At 34.8% G+C, this 11,127-nt stretch overlaps 1 long non-coding RNA gene across 1 annotated transcript; it reads left to right on the forward strand.

Moving 5' to 3' along the window:
- Positions 1-481: 481 nt before the first annotated feature.
- On the forward strand, positions 482-5,801 carry LOC131554860 (uncharacterized). Its single transcript, XR_009274455.1, has 3 exons — positions 482-538; positions 3,767-3,833; positions 4,880-5,801. It is a non-coding gene; the product is annotated as an uncharacterized LOC131554860 (long non-coding RNA).
- Positions 5,802-11,127: the final 5,326 nt, after the last annotated feature.

The following is an 11,127-nucleotide window of genomic DNA, read 5'->3' on the forward strand; positions in this document are numbered from 1 at the left end:
GATTTAAAATAGTGTGTTGGGTCTGGCTGAGACAGAGCTCATTCTCCCACAGCAGCCCTTCCAGTGCTGTGCTCAGCAGCATCAGTAGCAGGAAATGTGTTGGATAGCACACCAGTGCTTTGGCTACTGCTGAGCAGCACTGGCACAGCATCAGCACCCCCTCTCCAACATTCTCCTCACATCAAGGGGCTGAGACTGGGGAAGATACTGGGAAAGGACACAATTAATTTAGGCCAGCTGACCTAAATAAATCCAAAAGGACATTCCTTACCATATGAACCCAGATGTAAAAGCTTGTAGGGGGATGCAGTATGGGTAAAGGAAGGTAGTATAGAATGTAATCTTATCCCCCAAAGAGTTGCAGCTGGACCAATTACTAAAGATTAGGAGCAGGCCTGATCTCAACAGGCCACAGCTGTAGCCAATAAGAACAAGTGGTATAAAAGAGTGGCTTGGTGGGATCTAGAGTCAGATGATTACTGCAAGGACCAAGAAGAATCAGTGCTTAGAGGAACTGCCTGTGAGAAACATTGAGGAGGTATAAAGCTCTGGTGATATCAAATCCTTGCACTATAATGATAATAGAACTCTTAATATAAGAGACAACAAAAGCTGACTGATGCCCTCAGAACATAAATTTTCATTACCTCAGAAAATTTGGTTGTTAGGGTGGAAGACAGAAAAGCACATTAACAAAAATATGTTAACATATTGCTATCTATTTCAGTTATTTTCTTCTGTGTTATTTATTTAAAGTTGTTCCACTATTACAAGCCTACTTTTGTACATCATGTATATGATCAACACAAGAGACAGCAGCTCAGTCCATATCTTCTCTGAATACCTGATCACCTGTTACCAGAGCTTGGTGAAATGAAAACCTGGACCTATATCAATTTGTGAATTGATACCGATATTAACACATAACATATTAAGACCTTTCTTGTATCTAAGGCATTCTTTTCTTTAGAGATGAGGAAGAGATTGAAATATTGTTCAGCATTATGTCTTTCCCTCACTTGGAGAAAGAATCTTACATAAGGAAGTTGGCAACTGGATTTAAGACTCTTTGCTTTTCTGTAGAAACCTTTGCTCTACATCTAGTCCATTCTTATGTGCATAAACTTATTGGAGAAGACATCATCAATAATTATTAACCAGTTGCTTCTTATAAAGGATGGATTTTCATTCACCTGTACCAGAAGTTCAAAGGAGAAGCAATGAGTTTCATCCTTCATAGACACATCCTCAGCCCTAATTGAGCTGATCAACTCAAAACTATGTACATTACTCAACCTATGAAAATGTTTAATACTTTAGAATGTCTACTCTAAAGATATTTCTCAGTTAATAAGGCAAGTAAAAAAAATAATGACAGTACTTATTAGCATAAGTAACTAAACTAACTCACGGAATATTTTTATTTCCCAAGTAATCAAACTTCTATTTGGTTGTTGTGTTTTTTTTTTTTTCCTGAAACATCTTATACGCACTTAATTATTGTTTCTTTTTTTCATAAAAATAATTTCAAATAAATTTTATACACTAAATTCTGATAACAAAAGTCTTAAATCTTGTTATGGGTTGGGAATTTTATAGGCTTTTTTTCCTCCTCATTTATCTTGCCACAGTCTATTTCAAGGACAAGGGAAAAGGTAATTTTCTACCTATACCCATCTGTTTAGCACCTTTGTGGGCATGAAAGAATAACTCTTAAGTTTAATGCCAACTCATGCAGAGCTATGTTCAAATTCCTTCTTCAGACTAATTTTTCTTAGGCATAATAATGCTTTAGTTTTGAATTGGCTGGGTTAAAACTAGCTTTCCATGCTTTGGGGTAAAACTGGGAAATATCAGTTAGTATTCATTAAGATAAGGTGATGTCAAAGAAGAGTTGTCATGCTTTGAACAAAGTGAGGCATAATAATTTCCTTAAGCCTTTCTAGAGATTCAATGAGTAAGGTGTTTGTTCCATATGGAATATTGTTCTGCATAATTTGCTAACTTCAAATATAAATTTTAAAATTATTAAGACTTCCTTGTCATTTATACTTAGTCTAAGAATACAGTTGCCTTGAAATCTTTAGCTTAACTGGAAAGAAAAGAGTATGAAAATCTGTTAGTATCTGGAGATCTCTTGTGAAAAGGGTCTACTATGACCATTTCTTACAAAGGAACATTGAAAAGTCTACCTTGGTGCTGCTTCCTGCTAATGAAAATGACTGTCTCAAAAAGATTTTTAGTGAAATTCTGTAAAAGTCATCACATTACTTGGCATCTAAAGAAGACCAAAGCAAATGGAAAAATCACAGCCAGAATTAAGCTACAATTTAATCTTGAAACTAGTTTTGTAATATGATGTCCTAAACTTTGTATATTTGAGCTAGAGCAAAATTGAGGGTTTATTTTTGCTAGATTAAAGGAAAATAACACAGAAGAAACAACAGCAAGGACTTCAAAGACTGAGAAGATGAATTCACATTCGTCTTGCAACAAAACTGTGCAGATTAAGTGCTAGATGCAACTGACTTGCATACAGCTAAACATTCTAGGATATTCAACAGATTCTCAAAAATTATTGAAAAGGAATAAATGAGTACCAACTGATAGAACTGAAGGTATTAAGAAAAGAGGTGCTCAAGGAGTAGGAATATTGATAATAGGAAAGAAGCCAGAAGCATACAGCATAGGGAGAAGGATTAGTGGGCTTATCCTGTGGGTTATCCACTAATATAAAAAGGTGCCTGAATTGCTCTCCCACTATCTCATCTGGAATTTCTATTCCCCTGTAGGTGAATATATAACACTTTGAAAGCTAGGAGCACAAAATTAGGATTACTTAGATTTACATAGCAACTAGCCTGAATTCACAAGTGGCTTAGAGTAGCTGACTGAAAGTGTGAAATATTAAAATTGGGAAGTGGAATTGGGAGTTTTAGAGAGACCAGGTAAATAGAATGCAATTTAGACCAAAATTCATGGTATTTAATATAGGAAATGTACAGCTTTCTGATAAGCAGCTTCCACACAAAGTATCAGACAGAAAGCTATAGCTTCTCTATGAGGCTGTACCTTCTAAAACTTAATGACATGTCTAGAAATGGAAAAGTGAACTGGAAATTATGTCAGGGAGAACTGTGTATGGGATATAAGAAAAGGAACATTAAATGAGTAGCAAATTGTAAATTCATGCCATTGCTCCCAAGAGTTCTTAGAGTTACTATAATTACTATCTAATATGTTAATCATGAAGCCATATTTGCCCTTGCTGCTACTAACTATATTAACATCTATTGCCAAATAACATAGATATATTGCATCTAATCAGAATAGCCCCAAAGCTACATCAGAAAAAGACGACAAAAGGAAAGAGAAACTATTTCAGTGTAGAAGTGGAAGGGTATGTATGAGGTTTAACTCCTGTAAAGAGAAAACCAGCTAAAACAACTAAAATGCCTAATTACAAAATCAGATTTAAATCAGAGTAATCTGTCTGGTACTATGTTTGGGAAAAATACAGGTCCTGAAACTAGGAAATCCCAAGTTCCTAGACCACAAACTAATTTTCTGCTTATTTTCCCTGGATGTAATGGCAATCTTTAGGCATGCACTTCTTAAGTCTCTCTCTGTATTGTAAGTGTCATCTCTTTGAATGCTGAACAGCTCTGGAGGTTTACGATTTTGCTACATGCTGCTTTATCATGCAGTACTAACAATCATGATTAAATAAACAGACTTCATTAATATAATATGTATTTCCTGCCAGTCCCCACGTCAAGAAGTTTTCTACACTCCCTTCACAAAAGCTATGCACCACAGAACTGGCTTGAAAGGTATGTGATATTAATATACATATGTACCTTCATGTATCTCCTTGCACACTTAGGGAAAATGTTCTTTCCTTCTAAAAGAAGATGTTGCTGACTTCTTAATCACTTTGCCACAGTCTCATCTCTGGCAAACTAGTGCTAGTGGATCCATCCACTATCCTGTATTTTTCATCCATATTGTTAGATAGTTGGTATACTTGTCAGCAAATTCCATTCTCCATTGCAGTAACAGGAGATGGAAGAAAAAAGGAAAAATGCATCTCTCTACCTAATCTGCCATTTACCTCCATATATCTGTTTTTCAAAAATATTAGTTCTGTGAACTCATTTTTTTTGGAGTAACAGTTAAAATTGTTTGGCAAAGATTGTTTGTTTGTTTGTTCATATGGGTTGGGATTTTGTTGGGTTTTGGTTTTTTTTTGCTTTTGAACTATCCATTTGATCATTTCAGTGTAATGAGTGGAACAGCTGACTGTATTCTTGGCCCACTTGATCACATATGAAATATATAGCATTCCCAATTATATCAATTGATAGTTGAATAATAATCTGAATTGGTTAAAAATATGTCATCTTTCTGCCTGAGGCATGTAAATGATCCTTCAATGGTGTGCATACATTATGATAAAATCAATTTTTATTCTGGGGAAGAATCAAATAGATAATGGGAGTGGTGAACATATTAATCAATTTCAAGCAATAATTCACAGTTCAAGTATTGAAGAGGGAGAAAATTGTTTTATAGGTGCAAATACTAAGAAGTGGAATCCTTATTAACATTGTCTAATCTTTTTAGTTTGAACTCTATCATTTATCTGAACTGCATAATTTAAAGGTCAGGCAAATCTTCCATTTTTCAAGTAAGAATACAGACCTTGACTTTCAGAACTTAAAACAGCCAAAACCCATTTTGGACAGTAGCCAAAAGTCTTGTCAGAGGGAAGGTTTTGATTTACAGATGGTGAAAACTTTTCTCAGTCTCAAATGACTAGGTTATTGCCTTTGTAAGTGGGGATCTCCTCAACCAAACCTTTCCCTTTTTTTTTTAGAGCTTCATCTGATAATTCCAATAGCCGAGATCTCAGGACAGTTTGTGTGGTGTTCAGCAAGATTTCAAGTTTATTGGAGCTATAGAAGACATTTATTGCTTCATACACCGGGATCTCTTTTGGGATTCTTATTGAAATACATGCCATTAAATCACCTTCAGCCAGTTGCTGCACTGATGGCTATGGGACATCTGCCAAAAAAGCAGAGGCTTAGGCTGAATATAATACCAAATTATTTAGTTTGACTCTGTTTTTTAGTATCTTTCAAGAAGAAAAAACACAAAAAATTGAATTCTAAAGTTTAAATTCCTTAGTCAAACTCCCAGTAACAGTAAAACTTGTTTTAGATATGCAGAAAATTCAGTTTCTAAAACAAGCAAAGTTTGTTTTGTGTTTAATCTTTATAGGTTTTACAAACTGAAAAGCAAAAAGTCTGTTCATTGAAATAAATACACTTTCTTGCTATGATTTAGAAATTATTCAGTTTATTTCAGAATAAATTATTAAATTAACATTTTGAGATACTGAAGGTATAGCTCATGATACTGGTCAATGCAATATACTCGCGACACATTTGGGAACACTGGAGAACTTGAACCCAAGATTCTCATGCCTACCTCTCTGGTGTGTAATACCTATCATGAGAGGCAAGATTGACAAATCAAAGATAAAGCATACTTTCTGTTTCCCTTTTTTGTGCCATCTGAACATCTAGAGTAAAATACCACTTGAATTTTGTTTGGTCTTCATGTAATTTGATTTCAGAGAGAAGATTCTCCACTGTACTCAAAAGAATCTCTGTATCTTTTTATATAAATCTATGAAGTGGACTTCTGGACCTCCAGAAATCCCTTTCAAACTAAAATATTTAATGATTCTTCACTGAGAAACCATCGTGAAAAAATGCAATAAATTATTTTCAAAGGAAGCCTAATTATTGAAGCCAATAAAGTGATGACTAAAAAGATTACTTAAAAGAGTTGTGTAAGTCCTACATCAAAGTAAATTGGAATGGGTTTAAAACAGCTGATGAGAGAGTAAAGAATTAATGGAACATGGGAAAGAAAGTGAGAAGTGTTTAAAATGTTATAAAAGTTGATTCTCTCTAAAAAGTGTTACCAACATAGAGATAGTGGCTAGGTCTTTCTCTTTGTGAACTAAATGCTGATCCAAGTTGCAAGGAGGGAATCTGCAAATCTTCTCACTCTCACTGATTGTCATACAGCATGACACCTGCCACATAGAATAACCTATCTGTCATGGATATATAGAATTTAGACGACTAGCTTAATTTAAGTGTTTAGTTCATAGATAAATGAAGGGAGTGCTGAACTTGCTACCCAATTCAGTCAACATAAACCATATATATCCCTTTGCTTTTCCTAACTTTCAAGAGATACATGTGTTATACCAGAAGAGAGCACAAATGAAGTAAAACAACACCTGATATATCCCTGGTAATTTAAGAAGGAAAACTTTCTTCTGATCTGAAGAAGAGGAAATGAAGTCTTGGAAGAGTGAAACGCTCCCATGATGTATTAGATTAACCAAAATTCATAAAGACCTGCAAATGAAATCCTTAACTTTATTTTACTATTTTAGAAAAAAAAAAAATCTATAAAATGTTTTGTTTCTTGTTGTTCTTCTCTTTACATTATGTCTTTAATATATATTTGGATTTCTTTTAAAATTGATTGGAAGACCACTTGCTGTCCTATCATGTAAGTTTCAAAACTATTCTCGATTACTTCAAGAAATAGAAAAGTAAATTAATATACTTATATCATATTAGTAAAGTATATTTTCTCATTACACTTCAGAATGAGACACAATGAAAGCACATTTAACAATCCCCAAAGCACTACAATCTATTAAAAATCTTTTTTGAAAAATAGTTTTAATTGTTCATAGCATTTTAATTGTTTTTCTGCTTAGTTAGATTTGCTAAAGTCTCTAACAGAATTAATCCATGGGAACTGGTAACTTTAAACAACTTTAGGAAACAAACAGGTAAAGAATTAACTAATGTAATAAAATGAAATTAGAAATAGCAAATCTTAAATATCCTCACGTGATATCTGTCATTATTTCAGAGCAAGAAGTAACTTCTAGATCTCTATACCTAATTAAGCTTAAATACATTTTTCCTTTTTCTCTGCTTAGTGGAGACTTTGTGTGTGTACAGGCTGAACTATGACATTGCAGGTTGATAGGTAGCTGAACAGGCAAGACCTACCACACCTGTCTCTGTTCTCAGCTTAGTTGAACATATATTAATATATCTTTCCAGTAAACATTCCTCCTCTCCTGGAAGCTCTGAGCTTAAAAAAACTGCCTTTTAATGTGTCTCTGTCACAGACATCTTTTATTAAAAATCCTTTCTTTAGGATTTTTCCTCTTGAGAAGCTGGGCGTCTTCAGGAGACAAAATATAAACTTTGATTATCTGCTGCTGTGGAATGCAACAGGTGGCTCTGTGATTGGCCCATGTTAGTTGTTTCTCATTAATGGCCAATCACAGCCCAGCTGGCTCAGGCAGAGAGTCCGAGCCACGGGCCTTTGTTATAATTTCTTCTTATTCTGTTCTTAGGATTTCTTTAGAAGGCTAGCTTTGTTCTATTCTTTTATTATAGTTTTAATATAACATATATCAGAAAATAATCAATCAAGCCTTCTGAAACATGGAGTCAGATCCTCATATCTTCCCTCATCCTAAGACCCCTGTGAACACTGTCACGTGTCTGTCTTTTTGCACTAGAATTAGAGGCATTAAAAAAAATGATTAAGGGATTGATGTTCCTGACATGCAAGGAGATTCTGAGACAGTGGGACATTTCTAACCTCAGAAAGAGAAGGCTCAGGTGCCTTTTATTGTTGTGGACAAATACCTGATGGGAGGATTCAGAAAGACAAAATCAGAATATTCTCAGTAGTACCCAGAGAAATACAGATTGCAACACAAGAAACTCCAGTTAAACATAAGAAAAATTTTACTGTGAAGGAAGTCAAACAATTGCTCAGACAGGTTGTGGAATCTCCATCCTTGGAGGTATTCCAAACCTCACCATACACTACTCTGACCAGCCCACACCAGGTGATAAAGTGATCTCCCGAGTTCCTGCCGACCTCAGGCATTCTGGGGTACTGGGATAGTTTCTGGAAGTATTCTTTGATCCCTAATGAGTAGTGAACTTCATTATATGTATGTAGATAGATAGATAAATAACTTAGTATTAAAGATGTTTAAGTTACATAAGTTTTTGTATTTCACTGACAATGATCTTGACTATTAAAGCTTAGGTAATTTACTGATTAGATCAGTAATAATGTTATAATAAGTATAGTTATCATTATGCCTTAATTTTTGCTCCAATCTTAAATGCTCTGGATGAGATTCTTCTTGTATGCCTTTTTGTAATATGAGGTTCCTTCCTTCTGGAGATGCTTTTTTACCCCTACTACTGCACATGTTATGTCAAGAACTAGCCTGAAATAGCCCAGAAAAATATGTTTTTATGGCCAAAGTAAGGAGACATTAATTATTCCTAAACAACTGCCACAAAAAACCCTCAACAACAATGATGAAAACAAACAAAAAGAAATAAAAACCAACCAAACAAACAAAATCATCACCCCCTCCCCCAAAAAAAACCCAACAACAAACAACAGTTAATTTATACAAACAACAGTTAATTTAATTACCGTATAACTCAAAAGGAAGACTCATTAGTACTAACTTGGAAATGTAAGGAAACATTTTTGGAGGTGCATTCTGAAGCAACACATTATTCTTCTTAAAAAATCTGACAGAAAACCCCTCATATGTAATTTTTACCACAATGTAGCATAGGAGGTGCATTTTCTTGTAAATAAGAAATATCTCTTGAGACATTTTTCTTGTCAAAAAAAGAACTATAAATCCCTTCTGGAAGTAGGGGAAAAGAGAATTTTAATTACCCTAAGCCGTGTGACAGTTTGCATTTGATAGCTTGACTTTTAATTTCAGTGGTTACTCACAGAGCACATTGCATTTGCTCAGCCATATGACATCTTATTTCTATTACAAAGATAAAGATACATTTCCTTTTACAAGGCCAAATTTCTGAGGAGCAGCACTGATAAAATTGGCTTGGCATCAAGCACAAGAAACTATCATGCTGGGCTAACCAGTGTTATGAGAATTCATGTTTGTAGTGTAGTTGATAAACTATGTAGTGCAGTGACTGAAGTTGTTCACAGCCTACTTACAGATTTCTTATTTAGTACTTTTAAAGAAAGATGAGTATAATATAAAATTCTTAAAACTTTTTTAGATTGCGTTCTTTGTATTTTGCAGACTTTTCATAATTACGAAGAATTTCTAGTCTTCATATGTATTTTAGAATTGTATCATTATTAAAAACGGTAACTTTGAATGTTGTTCTTTGCCAAAGCTTTTGCACAAATATATTTGTCCTTAATAAATATTAATATCAGTTTTGCAGCTTTTCCACTGTCAGAACAGTACATGGGGAGTGAAAATGTATAATTCAAGAAAGTAGATGTCAAGTCTCTTGACCTTGCCATTTTTTTTTTTGGCCTCATGCATATGGGCTACTTTTTGTGGAAGGAAGACTCCCAGGCCATTTTCTGTAAAGCTTCTTTCCAGTCAGCAGGCCTTACAGTCTGTCTTGGTGCCTTGGATTATTCTTGTCCACTCATGGGACTTGGTATTTCCCTTGTTGCTCTTTTTAAGAGTCCCATCAGCCCGTTTCTACAGCTAGTCAAGGTCACTCTGAATGGCAACACAGCCATCTGGTGGTACCATTCCTTCCAGTTTTGCATCATCTGCAAAATTCCTGAGAGTGCACTCTGTCCTATCATCTGGTCACTAATAAAGATGCTAAAAAGTACTGGGCCCCGCAGCAGCCCTTGCAGTACATTGCTGGCATCTGGGATTCAGATGGATTTTGTGATGCTGATAATGAGCCCCCAAGCCAAGGGGCTCATTTCACTTTTCAATCCACCTTCAAGTCCTAATTACTTAAGTCCAAGTCACTCTGCTGTGTCAAAATAGCTTTTACTACCCTATCACTGAAAACTTACTCAATCATATATATAAAATTGTGTTAGGACTTACAATTAACAATAAGACTAACATAGTAGATCTTTCTGTAAAAGGTTGTTTTTCCATAATTGTAAACATATTTTCTTGCACCAAATCACTGAAACTATGCTGTTTAAGGTAGATGATATTATGGCTAGAGAATGATAAGATTTTCCCCATAGTCAAATAGAATCCATAGCCAGAACTCATACTAAAAAGATGTGAAAATAGTATGAAGTGTGTAAAATCATACCTTTTTATATAATTGCTGAAATTTACCACTGTTGTTTGAATAGTGGAGAAGGCTACCAAACTAATTTCTTGAAAATATGACTGATCCTCCTAGGTACATAAGAATAAAGTCACAAAAAGGATCATTGCAGAGCTTCAACCTTATAATCAAGACATTCTTAACATGTTGAAAAAACCTCAGATACAAGCTAATATTTTTATTATTCTGGGAAGCAGTTTTTTGCTTGTTTACCTGACTGCTTTTTCCTTGATGAAGAATGCAATTTGTGGCCCACTCAGTTATTTCAGAATGGCATTTGAACACTTGTTAGGAAGCATTGAATATGCTACAGCTACAAAAAATAACACTTGAACATGAAATAAAAAATACAGAGAGAGCTCAATATGAACAGCCACATACAAGTTTTATAAAAGCAAAATATCTTTCTGAAGGAAACGAGAAAGATTTAGCTTCTCCCACACCTACCCTTTAGAAAGAATAGCAGAGAACAGAGCTGTTTCAAAAACTCATAGCTGGAAGCTTCGTCCACATAAACAGTCAAGATCCCTCTTATAGGAGTAACGCTAAAAGGGGTATCAGTAACATTTCGTGGTCTGAAAGTCACTGGTACAACACTGGACCAGAAAAGTCCATTTCCACAAGCAGAAAACAGAGCAACAGGAATGCACTTCTGTCTTGTATAGTGACCTGACTGGGAAATGCTGAAATGTGAACCAGAAGGACCCAATTGCATGAGGCTGCAAACCAGTCAGCTCTGAAATATTACTTGATAACTCACAATTCAACTGCAAAAATAGAAGCATATCTGGAGTTAAAGTACTACTTAGTCCAGCTGTAAGAACACTGTTCATTTTACTCCACTTATAGTCAAAAGGCAGACACTACATATACATTTAGAACAGGTAAATGG

Source organism: Ammospiza caudacuta, chromosome 2, assembly GCF_027887145.1.
Source record: "Ammospiza caudacuta isolate bAmmCau1 chromosome 2, bAmmCau1.pri, whole genome shotgun sequence".
NCBI lineage: Eukaryota > Metazoa > Chordata > Aves > Passeriformes > Passerellidae > Ammospiza > Ammospiza caudacuta.